Source organism: Pongo abelii, chromosome 7, assembly GCF_028885655.2.
Source record: "Pongo abelii isolate AG06213 chromosome 7, NHGRI_mPonAbe1-v2.0_pri, whole genome shotgun sequence".
Lineage (NCBI taxonomy): Eukaryota > Metazoa > Chordata > Mammalia > Primates > Hominidae > Pongo > Pongo abelii.
Genome location: NC_071992.2, coordinates 97,761,858 through 97,776,386, shown reverse-complemented (window position 1 = coordinate 97,776,386; position 14,529 = coordinate 97,761,858). Strand labels below are relative to the sequence as shown.

The 14,529-nt window shown below is 38.8% G+C and overlaps 1 long non-coding RNA gene across 1 annotated transcript; it reads left to right on the top strand.

Annotated features, from left to right (window-relative positions):
- The first annotated feature begins 9,282 nt into the window (after positions 1-9,282).
- Positions 9,283-9,873, top strand: LOC129061067 (uncharacterized). The gene is made up of 2 exons (XR_008528053.2): positions 9,283-9,565; positions 9,668-9,873. It is a non-coding gene; the product is annotated as an uncharacterized LOC129061067 (long non-coding RNA).
- The last annotated feature ends 4,656 nt before the right edge of the window (positions 9,874-14,529 follow it).

Here is a 14,529-nt window from a genome sequence, read left to right as displayed (position 1 = left end):
CTAAGCTCCATAAACTAATAAATAAGACCCTTCTCAGATAAGCAAATGCTATGGGATTTATTAGCAACAGACCTGCCTTACAAGAGGTCCTTAAAGGAGTGCTAGATGTGAAAAGACAAGACCATTACCAGCCACCACAAAACATTCTTAAGTACATAGAAAACTGACAATATTAAGCAACCACACAATCAAGTCTGCAAAATAACCAGCTAACAAAATGATGACAGGATCAAATCCATACATATCGATATTAACATTGAATATAAACTAGCTAAATGCCCCATTTAAAAGACACAGAGTGGCAAAATGGATAAAGAAGCAAGACCCAACTGTATGCTATCTTTAAGAGACCCATCTCACATGCAATGACACTCATAGGCTCAAAGTAAAGGGATAAAGAAAAATCTACCAAGCAAACAGAAAATACAAGAAATCAGGAATTGCTATTCTAAATTAAGACAAAACAGACTTTAAACCAACAACAATCAGAAAAGACAAAGAAAAGCATTACATATTGGCAAAGGGTATAATTCAACAAGAAGATCTAATTATCCTTATTATATATGCACCCAACAAAGGAGCATCCAGATTCATAAAACAAGTTCTTAGATCTTATGTGGAGACTTAGACACCTATGCAATAATAGCGGGAGACTTCAACACCTCAGTAACTGTATTAGACAGATCAACAAGGCTGAAAATGAATAAATATATTTGAGTCCTGAACTCAGCACTTCAGAAAATGGGCCAAATAGACATTTACAGAATTCCTCAACCAAAACAATAGAATATACATTCTTCTCATTGTCACATGGCATATACTCTAAAATTGACTATATAATCAACCGTACAGCAACCGTCAGCAAATTCAAAGACCTAAATCATAACAACACTTTCAAACCGTATCACAATGAAAACAGGAATCAGTACTAAGAAAATTGCTCAAAACCATACAATTACATGGAAATTAATTAACCTGCTCCAGAATGACTTTTGAGTAAACAATGAAATTAAGACAGAAATCAAGGAATCACTTGAAACTAATGAGAACAAAGATAAAACATACCAGAATCTCTGGGACACAGCAAAAATGGTGTTAAGAGGGAAGTTTACAATACTAAACACCCATATTAAAAAGTTAGAAATATCTCAAATTAACAACGTGACATCACCCCTAGAGGAACTAGAGAAACAAGAGAAAACCAAGCCCAAAGCTAGCAGAAGATAAGAAATAACTAAAATCAGAACTGACCTGAAGGAAATTGAGATGCAAAAAAAAAAATTCAAAAGATTAATAAATCCAGGAGATAGTTATTTAAAATAATATATAAGATTGATAGATTGTTAGCTAGACTAATAAAGAAAAAAGAGAGAGAGAAAAGATCCAAATAAACACAACCAGTAATGACAAAGTGAGTATTACCACCAACCCTTTAGAAATAACCATTTTAAAAGCCCTCAGGGACTACTATTAACACATCTATGCACACAAACGAGAAAATCTAGAAGAAATGGATAAATTTCTGGATGTATACAACCTCCCAAGATTGAACTAGGAAGAAATTGAATCCCTGAACAGACCAATAATGAGTTATGAAATCAAATCAGTAATAAAAGGCCTACCAACCATAATAAGCCCAGGACTAGAGGGATTCACAGTGGAATTCTACCAAATATATAAAGAAGAGCTGGTACTATTCCTACTGAAATAATTCCAAAGAAAATGAGGAGGAAGGACTTCTTCCTAACTCGTTTTATGAGGCCAGCATCATCCTTATAATAAAACCCGGCAGAAAAACAGCAACAAAAAAGAAAACTTCACAACAATCTGCTTGATGAGCGTAAGTACAAAAATCATCAAAAAATACTAGCAAACTGAATCCAGCAGCACATCAAAAAACTTATCCGCTACGGTAAGTAAGTGTTAGCCCTAGGATGCAAGTTTGCTTCAATATACACAAATCGGTAACTTTGATTCATCACATAAATTCATCACAAAAACAGAAACTGCATGATTATGTCAATAGATACAGAAAAAATTTAAATAAAATTCAACATCCCTTCATGATAAGAACCCTTAAAAATTAGGCACTGATGAAACATACCTTAAAATAATAAGGGATATCTATGACAAACCCACAGCCAACATCATACTGAATGGACAAAAGCTGGAAGCATTCCCCTTGACAACTGGAACAAGAAAAGGATGTCTACTCTCACCACTCCTATTGAACATACTACTGGAAGTCCTAGCCAGAACAATCAGACAAGAGAAAGAAATAAAGGGGATCCAAATAGGAACAGAGGAAGTAAAGCTACCCCTGTTTGTAGACAATATGATTGTCTGTCTAGAAATCCCATAGTATCTGCCCAAATATTCCCAGTTCTGATAAACAACTTCAGCAAAATTTCAGGATACAAAATCAATGTGCAAAAATCAGTAGTATTCCTATACACCAACAACATTCAAGTTGATAGCCAAATCAGGCATGCAATCACAATCACAATTGCCCCAAAATAAATAAAATACCTAGAAAACAGCTAACCAGGAAGGTGAAAGATCTCTACAAAGAGAATTACAAAACATTGCTCAAAGAAATCGGAGATGACACAAACAAATGGATAAACATTCCATGCTCATGGATAGCAAGAATTAATATTGTTAAAATGGCCATACTGCCCAAAGCAATATGCAGATTCAATGCTATTCCTAACAAACAATGACATTCTTCACAGAACTAGAAAAACTGTTTTTAAAATTCACATGGAACTGAAAAAGAGCTCAAATAGCCAAGGCAAACCTAAGCAAGAAAGAACAAACCTGGAGGCTTCACATTACCTCCCCCCTAACCCTTTTTTTTTCCCTGTGCCCCAGGCTGGAGTGCAGTAGTGAGATCTAGGCTCACTGGAACCTCAGCCTCCCAGTTGCAAGCAATTCTCATGCTTCAGCCTCCAGAGTAGCTAGTATTACAGCCATACACCACCACACCCAGCTAATTTTTGTATTTTTAGTAGAGACGGGGTTCCATCATGTTGTCCAGGCTGATCTCCAGTGATCCACATGCCTTGGCCTCTCGAACTGCTGGGATTACAGGCTTGAGTCAAGGCACACAGCCCCCATCTTCAAAATATACTGCAAGGCTACAGTAGCCAAACAGCATGGTATTGATACAAAAACAGACACATTTACCATTGGAACAGAATAGAGAGCCCAGAACTAATGCCACACATCTGCAATAATCTGATCTTCAACAAAATCAACAGCAACAAAAAGCAATGGGAAAATGACTCCATATTCAATAAATTGTTCTGGGACAACTAGCTAGCCATATGCAGAAGATTGACACTGGACCAACCCCTTCCTTACAACATATATATATATAAATCAACTCAACATGGACTAATGACTTAAATGTAAAACTAAAAATTATAAAAACCCTGGAAGATAACCTAGGAAATGCCTAGATTTTTCTGGACAGAGGGCCTGGCAAAATATTTCATGAGGAAGATGCCAAAAGCAATTGCAACAAAAACAAAAATTGACAAGTGGGGCCTAATTAAACTAAGGAGCTTCTGCACAACAAAAGAAAGTATTAACAGAGTAAACAGACAACCCACAGAATGGGATAAAATATTTGCAAACTATGAATGCAACGAAAGTCTAATATCTAATTTGTATAATGAGTTCAAGCAAATTAACAAGCAATGAATGAACAACCCAATTAAAAAGTAGGCAAAGGACATGCATAGACACTTTTCAAAAGAAGACATACACATAGCCAACAAGCATATGAAAAAATGCTCAACATCACAAATCACTAGAGAAATGCATATCAAAACCACAGTGAGATGCCATCTCACACCAGTCAGAATGGATATTATTAAAATACCAAAAAATAAGAAATGCTGGTGAGATTGCAGAGAAAAGGGAACACTTATATATACACTGCTGGTGGTAATGTAAATTAGTTTAGCCATCGTTAAAAGTAGTGCGGTGATGTCTCAGAAAACTCAAAATATAATTACAATTTGACCCAGCAACTGTCTTGGGGTATATCCCCAAAGGAATATAAATCATTCTTCCATTAATTCTATGTACATGTATGTTCGTCATAGCACTATTCACAAAAGCAATGACATGGAATCAACCAAATGCTCATCAATGATGGACTGGATAAAGGAAATGTGGTGCATATACACCATGGAATACTACACAGCCATAAAAAGGAATGAGATCCTGTCCTTTGCAGCAACGTGGATGGAGCTAGAGGCCACTATCCTACATGAACTAACACAGGAACAAAACATCAAATACCAAATGTTCTCACAAGTGGGAGCTAAGCATTGAATACACATAGATACAAAGAAGAGAACACCAAGGCCTACTTGAGGGTGGTAGATGGGAGGAAAGAAAGGATCAAAAAAACTATTGGGTACTATGGTTATTACCTGTGTGACAGATAATCTGTACACCAAACCCCCATGACACACAATTTACCAGTATGACAAATCTGCTCATGTACCCCTGAACCTAAAATAAAAGTTAAAAAATAAAATAAAACTTAAAAAATACATATTTTTTTAAATGTAAAACTTACATCCTTTAAACCTATTTTTATTTTATTCACCACTACTTTAAATAAGTACCCCTTATTTCAAAGCTACCACTTAATTAATATTCAAAGGCAAAAGGAGAGAAAAGCAATTATTACATATTCTATACTTTAAGCTACTATGTATTCTTCATCTTTGCCTTCTACAGCAGATGAGAACAATGGCTGTATTTCAGAACTTAGAGTCTAACCGCAGCTGGAACTCCCATTGTCCTTACCACTAGAAAGCAGGTTTCTCTCTCTGAGGAAACTTGCCATCTCTGAGAAAAATAACAGAATGGCTTTTGGGGGATGCTTAAGGGTCAATATTTATTTGTCCCTTTTTGACTAATTATGCATTATTTATTTTACATAAATGAATAAATATATATGTGTTTGGAGAAACAGATAACAAACCATTGTTTTATCCTCTTCATACCTATTTGCATTAAATTAGAAAACTAAGAATCTTAAACTATTGTGGAAAAGCCTTAAACCATTACTTTCTTCGTATTCTTGAGTAAAAATAGTCTTTAAATCCCTAAGCCTGTTATTAATATATTTTGATTAATATATTAAATGTAACATTTTTGGAGGAGATATTTTCTCTGATTAAGCAACATAAATGACTTTTCTTCAAACACAAAGAATGGCTTCAAAAAGTGATGAAGTACTTCTACAGTGAACACGGACTTCCTGCTAAAGAACCCTTTGCCTTTCTCCCTCTGTGTGTGTCACTGAGCAATTTTAAACGAGATACAATCTAGTTCATATAACAACACCACACTGAGTTCAAAGACCTATCTAGGGTGGGTGAAATTCAAGTCCCAACACCTAATAAGAGGATAGGATATCAAGTTAGCAGGTGAACTGTAGCCAAAGAGTTAATTGCCTGGGCAGTGGCAGAATTGATCTTGCATTATTGAAAGAGTCTACAGAATACAGGAAGGGCATAAGGAACGGCACACAAGTTCACTTGTTAGAAAAATAATTCTTTTATAGTTTGGGCAATTTAAACTATTTTGTAATGGGAATTCTTTTTTTAAGTATAGGTATCATAAAATACTTTCAGATGTTCACTGGCATCTTCAGAACTCTTTAAAACTGCTTTAGGTTCACTGGATGCGAGGTGGATAAATCAGTACATGGAGCGCGTGGGTCAAAATACATTTCTTGAACCCTAAAAATGGGATTTTAACCAAAAGCATTAAACATCACAGGCCTTTATTCTACACCACAGAGTGATTCAACAGCTGTGGTTAGACTCTAAGTTCTGAAATACAGCCATATTGTATAACCATATTATACAATATCTTAGGAGAACTAGTTTGATGGTGTTTTATTCTCATGTTTCTAAAATAGAGCCATGCTAGTTTACAGTGCTATAAGCTTTCTTATAAATATAGACAAAAATTACCAGGTCATGAATTTTGTTTTGTTAATCAAGTTCAGCCTAAAGCTGCTTCCTTACATGTTTAAATTCAGCCTAAAAGTTTTTCTGTACATTGTGAACTATAACAAGGGGAGGTGTAAACCGACTGTGGCCCACGCTTGTATCAATCACTGAGTTTTAGCCAATTAAATGTAGCCAACCATTCAAACAGTGTTCAAATAAGGTAAATGTCAAACTGTAACCAATCCAGGTGTTTCTGTACTTCACTTCCAATTCCTGTACGTCATTTCCCTTTTTTTGTCTATAAATCTTCTTCCACCATGCTGGAATCTCTTTGAATCTGCTGTGATTCAGAAAGCTGACCGAATCGTGAATCGTTCATTGCTCAACTAAACTACTTTAAATTTAGTTCAGCTGAAGTTTTTAACAGTTTAATCACAGTGCTGTAGTCTCAAAATGTGAAAATGTGTAAAAGTAGATAATGGGTTTATTCATTATTAATATATATTATCATGAACATGAATTCCACTGGGATATTATCAAGTGGTTATTTTAAAGGGATCTTCTTCTATTTGCAAAAAAAAATTATGCTTTAAAATAACCAAACAAATGAGCCTGAATTTAACCTGCATATCAAAAGTTTCAGACTTAATTCTCTTTAACCTGTGGAGGTTGTAAATTTAACTAAGCGATTTCTCTGCATGATTTTATTCTACTAAAATGACAGGTACCTTTTGTTGAACTGGTCAATTACTCATATAACTTATCCAAAACTATGGCCTATAAATTTTTCTATCTGCTATTTACAGCCTTTTCAGGGAAAAAACAATTACAGTAGCAAATGTATTAGGAGCAGGTACGATTGCTCCCTATAAGTTAATAGGGTTTTCTGGTGATTATGAACCCACAGTGGAGCAGAATACATGTAAATAAATATATTCGATATATTGAGATGCCATCTAGTTATGTTTACTACGTATTTACTGAATATTATAATTAGTTTTACCCTTCTTAAATGTCACCAGTGCCTTGCGCACTCCACAAATAGCCACAAGAGGGCTCCCCTGGGTGCTCAGGGCTTCATTTCACTCCCCCAAATATCATGCTCCTCCAGTGGCTAGCTATAGATCATTTTCAGATGCTTAAGCATAAAAATACCCTTAACTTTAAAACTAGTCATTGATTATTTATAAAATGCTAAAGTACTTAAAAAGAAGCTTCTAGTATTTGTTTTTCGTGGGGGACTTACTGCTTCTTAATATCTGTATCTACTAAACTGGTCTCCAGGACACTTTTTTGTTTTTTGAGACAGAGTCTCGCTCTGTCGCCAAGCTGGAGTGCAGTGGCACCATCCCGGCTCAATGCAACCTCCGCCTCCCGGGTTCAAGCAATTCTCCTGCCTCAGCCTCCTGAGTAGCCTGGGGCTACAGGCACAAGCCACCACGCCCAGCTAATTTTTGTATTTTTAGTACAGACGGGGTTTCACCATGTTGGCCAGGATGGTCTCGATCTCTTGACCTCGTGATCCGCCCACCTCGGCCTCCCTAAGTGCTGGGATTATAGGCGTGAGCCACCGTGCCAGGCCCATTTTTGAATCTAGTACTTTGCCTCTTGGGATGGGTTCTGCTTAATGTTACTGCGGACACTCCAGGAAGATTGCTTGTTGCTAAAGCTTTTTCTGCAAGCCTCAAGATCTTCTTGGGGGAAAGACTCCAAAAAGCTTTGTTGACAACTTCATGGTATAAAGTAAATCATCCTTAATTATCTAAACGACTTCCCAGGTCTATGATGTCACTCATATTCATGACTGGGCAGCACCTTACCTCACGTTTCAGCGCCCTCCAGCCCGGTACCAAAGCCTCTGTTGTTACTGAGGTGCAGCCCTAAGCAGGGAGTGCTCAGTGGCCATGTGTCCGGAATTGGTGGGTTCTTAGTCTCACTGACTTCAAGAATGAAACTGCGCACTCTCACGGTGAGTGTTACAGTTCTTAAAGGTGGCGTGTCCAGAGTTTTTTCCTTCTGATGTTCGGATGTGTTCGGAGTTTCTTCCCTCTGGTGGGTTCATGGTCTCTCTGGCTCAGGAGTGAAGGTGCAGACCTTCACGGTGAGTGTTACAGCTCTTAAGGCGGCTGGTCTGGAGTTGTTCATTCCTCTCAGTGGGTTCGTGGTCTCGCTGGCTTCAGGAGTGATGCTGCAGACCTTTGCAGTGAGTGTTACAGCTCATAAAGGCAGTGTGGACCCAAAGAGTGAGCAGCAGCAAGATTTATTCCACAGAGCGAAAGAACAAGGCCTCTACAGTGTGGAAGAAAACTGGAGCAGGTTGCCACTGGTGGCTCCGGCAGCTTGCTTTTATTCTCTTATCTGGCCCCACCCACATCCCGCTGATTCCTCCATTTTACAGAGAGCCAATTAGTCTGTTTACAGAGAGCAGATTTGTCCGTTTTGACAGGGTGCTAATTGGTGCGTTTACAGTCGCTGAGCTAGACACAAAAGTTCTCCACATCCCCACTAGATTAGCTAGATACAGAGTGTGGAAACAAAGGTTTTCCAAGTCCCCACCAGAGGAGCTAGATACAGTGTCCATTGGTGCATTCACAAACCCTGAGCTAGACACAGGATGCTGATTGGTGTGTTTACAAACCTTGAGCTAGATACAGAGTGCCCATTGGTGTATTTATAATCCCTTAGCTAGACATAAAGGTTCTCCAAGTCCCCACCAGAGTAGAGTAGCTAGATACAGAGTGTCCATTGGTGCATTCACGAACTCTGAGCTAGACACAGGGTGCTGACTGGTGTGTTTACAAACCTTGAGCTAGATACAGAGTGCCCGATTGGTGTATCTGCAATCCCTTAGCTAGACATAAAGGTTCTCCAAGTCCCCACCAGACTCAGGAGCCCAGTTGGCTTCACCCAGTAGATCCCTTACCAGGGCTGCAGGTGGAGCTGCCTGCCAGTCCAGCGCCAGTGCGCCCGCACTCCTCAGCCCTTGGGTGGTCCATGGGACTGGGCGCCATGGAGCAGGGGGCGGCTGGTGGAGGAGGCTCTGGCCGCGCAGGAGCCCACTGCTCGGAGAGGGAGGCTCAGGCATGGCGGGCTGCAGGTCCCGAGCTCTGTCCAGCGGGGAGGCAGCTAAGGCCCCGCGAGAAGTGGAGCGCAGCAGCTGCTGGCCCAGGTGCTTAGCCCCTCACTGCCTGGCGGCGGGCCGGCCGGCGGCTCTGACTCCTGACCCGCCAAGGCCACGCCCACCCGGAACTGGAGCTGGCTCGCAAGGACCGCGCGCAGCCCTGGTTCCCGCCCGCTCCTCTCCCTCCACACCTCCGTGCAAGCTGAGGGAGCCGGCTCCGGCCTTGGCCAGCCCAGAAAGGGGCTTCCACAGTGCAGCGGCGGGCTGAAGGGCTCCTCAAGCGCGGCCAGAGTGGGCGCCAAGGCGGAGGAGGCGCCAAGAGCGAGCTAGGGCTGTGAGGCCTGCCAGCACGCTGTCACCTCTCAGCCACACACACAAAAACGGACTGTCTCAGCTCCTTCCCTCTCCCTTTGTGCTGTGGCTTTTGGTGGGAGCCAACCTGTCTCGAAGGGGCCAGGTAGCACCATCTGGAATTAGCACACTTGATGTTCCATAGAACAATTTTGTTTAAAGGAATATAATAACTGGTAAATAAATGATATCTCTTTCTCTCCTTCAGCCAACTGTCTGGAGATGCAGTTTTCCTTTGTCTCTCTGAAGACTTCTCGTGAGATCAAGCACCAGATAAGCTTGTTCCCTAGCTGTGACCCGTTCAATAATGCATGCCTTTAAATATTTGCTCTTTTTCTTCCCTGATTTATTCAATAATTATCTTATCTCCAGCTTCGCTGGTCTTGTGCAAGCTAATAAAGTGTTAACATCTAAGTTTTGGCATGGTCTGAAAAGTTTACCAAACAAGTTAGTTGTCTTTTACTTTATCTGCGACTTATGTATAGATTATGTAATACATACTAATATATTATGTGAATAGTATAAAGTATACACAAAAACTGAAAAAGGACAAAACAAATATTATTTTTATTATTTTTTGAGACAGAGTTTTGCTCTTGTCGCCCAGGCTGGAGTGCAGTGGTGTGATCTCGGCTCACTGCAATCTCCGCCTACCCGGTTTCAAGTGATTCTCCTGCCTCAGACTCCCGAATAGCTGGGATCAAAGGCTTGAGCCACCGCACCCAGCTAATTTTTGTGTTTTTAGCAGAGACAGGGTTTCACCATGTTGCCCAGGCTGGTCTCAAACTCCTGACCTCAGGTGATCCACCTGCCTCGGCCTCCCAAAGTGCTGGGATTACAGGTATGACCCACTGTACCTGGCCATAAATATTCTAATTTAAAAATAACATGTATTAATAGCATAAAACATTTTAATCTCACTGTGTTATTACTTATGGATCAATATGTTTAGGAGAGCAATGTGATTGAATATACCTTATAATTAAACAAACGAACAAAAACCTTGGCTTAATTCTTGAGATTCTGTGATGTACAGAACTATATTTGTAAATGTTTAGTGTTTAGTCAGTTTTAGTATTGTGGCGAATGATAACATTCAATAGATACAAATTAAAATTGGTTAGCATACAGATTCAGTTGTTTTAAGAGAAACAGTTGTTTAAGTAAAATAGATACTCTTCCCCTCTCAAGTAACTACCTGGCATAAACTGTCAATGACAGGAATGGCAGCTGTGTGGTATTGGAAACCAGGTCCTTTTCCCAAGTTATGTTCAAGGTTTGGCTTTCATATATCATGGTCTCAGATGTGTACTATAGTTCACAATATCACTTGTATATTTTGGCTAATGGAAAGGTGATAAGAGTGGAAGATATGGACAATTTTTCTTATAGGCATAATTGAGAGTCATACCTGTACCTTTTTCTCATATCTTATTACCCAGAACTTTGTCATAATGCTTTCCCTAGATACAAGGGAGATTTGAAATTGCAGGCTTCAGCAAAGATGGAGATAACATATGCCTAGCTAAAATGTGTAGATCCTTTTAATAATGGCAGAAATAGAGAATGATGTAAAGAAACAACTACCTCTGCCATAGTCTCTACTAAATACCGATATATGTATATATATGCACACCCCCACAAGAAAGTCCAGCCCAGGTCCTATCCAGTTACTGTATCCAGCTCAGAGTTCAGGATCTCTGGGTCTTCTGCATCAGCTCTGAGTGTGGTTCTTGTGGTCTGATTACTTATAAAACAAAAAGAAAATAAGATGACTACAGTGATTTGCTGTGCAGAAGCTTTTTGGTGTAAGACAGTCCCATGTGTCTATTGAAACAAATGAATGGATAAAGAAAATGTGGTTATATACACAATAGAACAGTATTCAGTCATAAAAGAATGAAATTCTGTCATATGCAGCAACATGAATGGAACTGGAGGTCATTCTGTGAGGTGAAACAACCCAGGCACAGGAAGAAAAACATCCCACCTCTTTACTCTTATGTGAGAACTGCAATAGTTGCTCTCATAAACGTAGAGTGTAGAATGATAATTACCAGAGGTGGGAAAGGTTGTGTGTGGCAGGGGTTGAGAGAGGTTGGTTAATGGGTACAAACATACAGTTAGAAGGAATAAGGTCTAATGTTCAATGGTAGAATAGGGGGACCATATTTAACAACAATGTATTTTATATTTTAAAATACATGGAGAGGACTTGAATATTCCTAACACATAGAAATAAAAAATACATGACAGGATAGCTATCCCAAATATCCTGACAATAATTACATTGCACATTCTATGCAGGTAAACAAATGTTACATGTACCACATAAATATGTATCAATATTATGTATCAATATTTAAAACCAACAAAAATAATAAATCAACTATAAAACTTTACTGAAATATATGTAAAACCATAGATAAATTAGCAAATATTTTCAGCATGGGGAGACTTAACAATATACAGATATAAAATCTCTTCAAATTAATCCATGTTCACACAATCAAAAGCACAAAAGGGGCCAGGTGTGGTGGGTCACATCTGTAATCCTAGCACTTTGGGAGGCCGAGGCAGGAGGATTGCTCGAGGTGAGGAGATGGAGACCAGTCTGGGAAACACAGGGAGACCTAATTTCCACAAAAATAAAAATGAAATAAAAATTTTAAGAAAAGCACAAAGGATTTCCATGGGCTTGTCCAATGACATTTTAAAATTAATCTAGACCGCGTGCAGTGGCTCACGCCTGTAATCCCAGCACTTTGGGAGGCCAAGGCGGGTAGACTACCTGAGGTCAGGAGTTCAAGACCAACCTGGCCACGGTGGTGAAACCCTGTCTCTACTAAAAATACAAAAATTAGCCAGGTGTGTTGACACACACATGTAATCCCAGGTACTTGGGAGGCTGAGGTAGGAGAATTTCTTGAGCCCAAGAGACAGAGGTTGCAGTGAGCCGAGATTGTGCCACTGCACTCTAGCCTGGCCAACAGAGCAAGACTCTGTCAAATTAATCTAGAAACAAAAATGTACAAGGATATCTGAAGAAATTTTTTAAATATAGAAATAAATATATTTATACCTATGTAACAAATCTGCACGTTCTACACATGAATCCCAGAACTTAAAGTAAAATTAAAAAAAAAAAAAATTAGGCCAGGCACGGTGGCTCACGCCTGTAATCCCAGCACTTTGGGAGGCCGAGGCGGGCAGATCACGATATCAGGAATTCAAGACCAGCCTGGTCAACATGGTGAAACCCTGTCTCTACTAAAAACACAAAAATTAGCTGGGCGTGGTGGCGGGTGCCTGTAATCCCAGCTACCAGGGAGGCTGAGGCGGGAGAATCATTTGAACCCTGGAGGCAGAGGTTGCAGTGAGCCAAGATCGCACCATTGCACTCCAGCTTGGCGACAGGGCGAGGCTCCTTCTCAAAAAACAAAACAAAACAAAACAAAATTAAAAAAAGAAATAAACACATTTGCAGTTAAGGCTGGTCACAGATTGTACAGAGAAGGCTAAAGACTTAACAGAATAGATCTAAGTTGCAGAACATTAGGCTAACAAGAATGCGTGATTAATCAATTTTTTCCCTGACACATGGAAAATAATTTGTCATCTGTGATTTAGCAGAAAATGCATAAACACCAGATGTTTCTGTCTTGTATGCCATGCAAATAACATTCTTTATCTAAAACTGGAATTACATTTAAAGAATTTACTAGAGTAATTCTCTATTTACATTAAAAATAATGAAAATTTTTGCTATAATGGTAGCATTTTTTAATTAATATGAATAGATTTATTCACTGTTTTGCACCATTAATTCTTGAAAAGACTATTAACAGTTGATTCTTACTTATCTCTTCTTATTATGTCTTTCATATATCTTATATTCAAGATGCTTCAGTGAGATAGCATGAAAAGCCTGAGAATAAAAATATACAGGCTATACAGTTGTCTGTAAGCAAATTCAATTACTGTAAATCAAAAACAATATTGATACTTCACAGTGTCATATATTTAATATCGGGAAATCTTAGTATAGACTAGCCATTAAGATGGCATATATATTGAAATATTATTTAAATAATACATCCCTTTAGAAGTTTTGTCTTCATATGATGTTATATCACTATCACCATCATCATTAATGCTTTGAGGCTCTTCTTACTGTACTAATATCCAAGATCAACTAATTGCTGAATAATAATTATTACAACCTGTGCTATATTATTGATTTCACTTGGTTATTTTATTCTCCTTTATTCTCATGTGAATATTTGACATGTTCAAAAATGTATGCAACATACCTGTGTTAAAGTAAAAAATCAACACCTGTAGACACACCACTTAAGAACAAAACATTGTCAATAACTTACTATACTTAGATGTGCTTGTTTTTGAGCTTTACAAATATTGTTTATGAAGTATTTGGTGTTTTGGGACTACATTTTTCAGACTTCATTATGTTTCCATATATTGCAGTAGTTCACTAATTTTTTCTTTACAAATGCTTAGTTTTTTCTGTATTGATATCTAATGAACATACAATGCACTGCACATATTTAAATTATATAATTTGATAAGCTTTGATATATGGACACACCCATGAAACAATCACAATCGAGCTGATGAACATTTATGTCACTCATAAGTTTCCTCGTGTCCCTCTGTAATCCCTAGCTCCTACTCCTCCTCAAAACACTTACCTAATATGCATTTTCAGTATTTTGTATAAGTGAGTCATACATAGGTACTATTTTTTGTTTGTTTGTTTTTGTTTCTGTTTCTTCTTTTGTTGTTGTTGTTGTTGTTTGGAGAGAATTTCGCTCTTGTAGCCCAGGCTGGAGTGCTACAGTGTGATCTCAGCTCATGGCAACCTCTACCTCCTCTCCACCTCCTGGGTTCAAGTGATTCTCCTTCCTCAGCCTCCCAGGTAGCTGGGATTACAGGGATGCGCCACCATGCTGGCCAATTTTTTGTATTTTTAGTAGAGACAAGGATTGTCCATGTTGGTCAGGCTGGTCTTGAACTCCTGACCTCAGGTGGTCCGCCTGCCTCAACCTC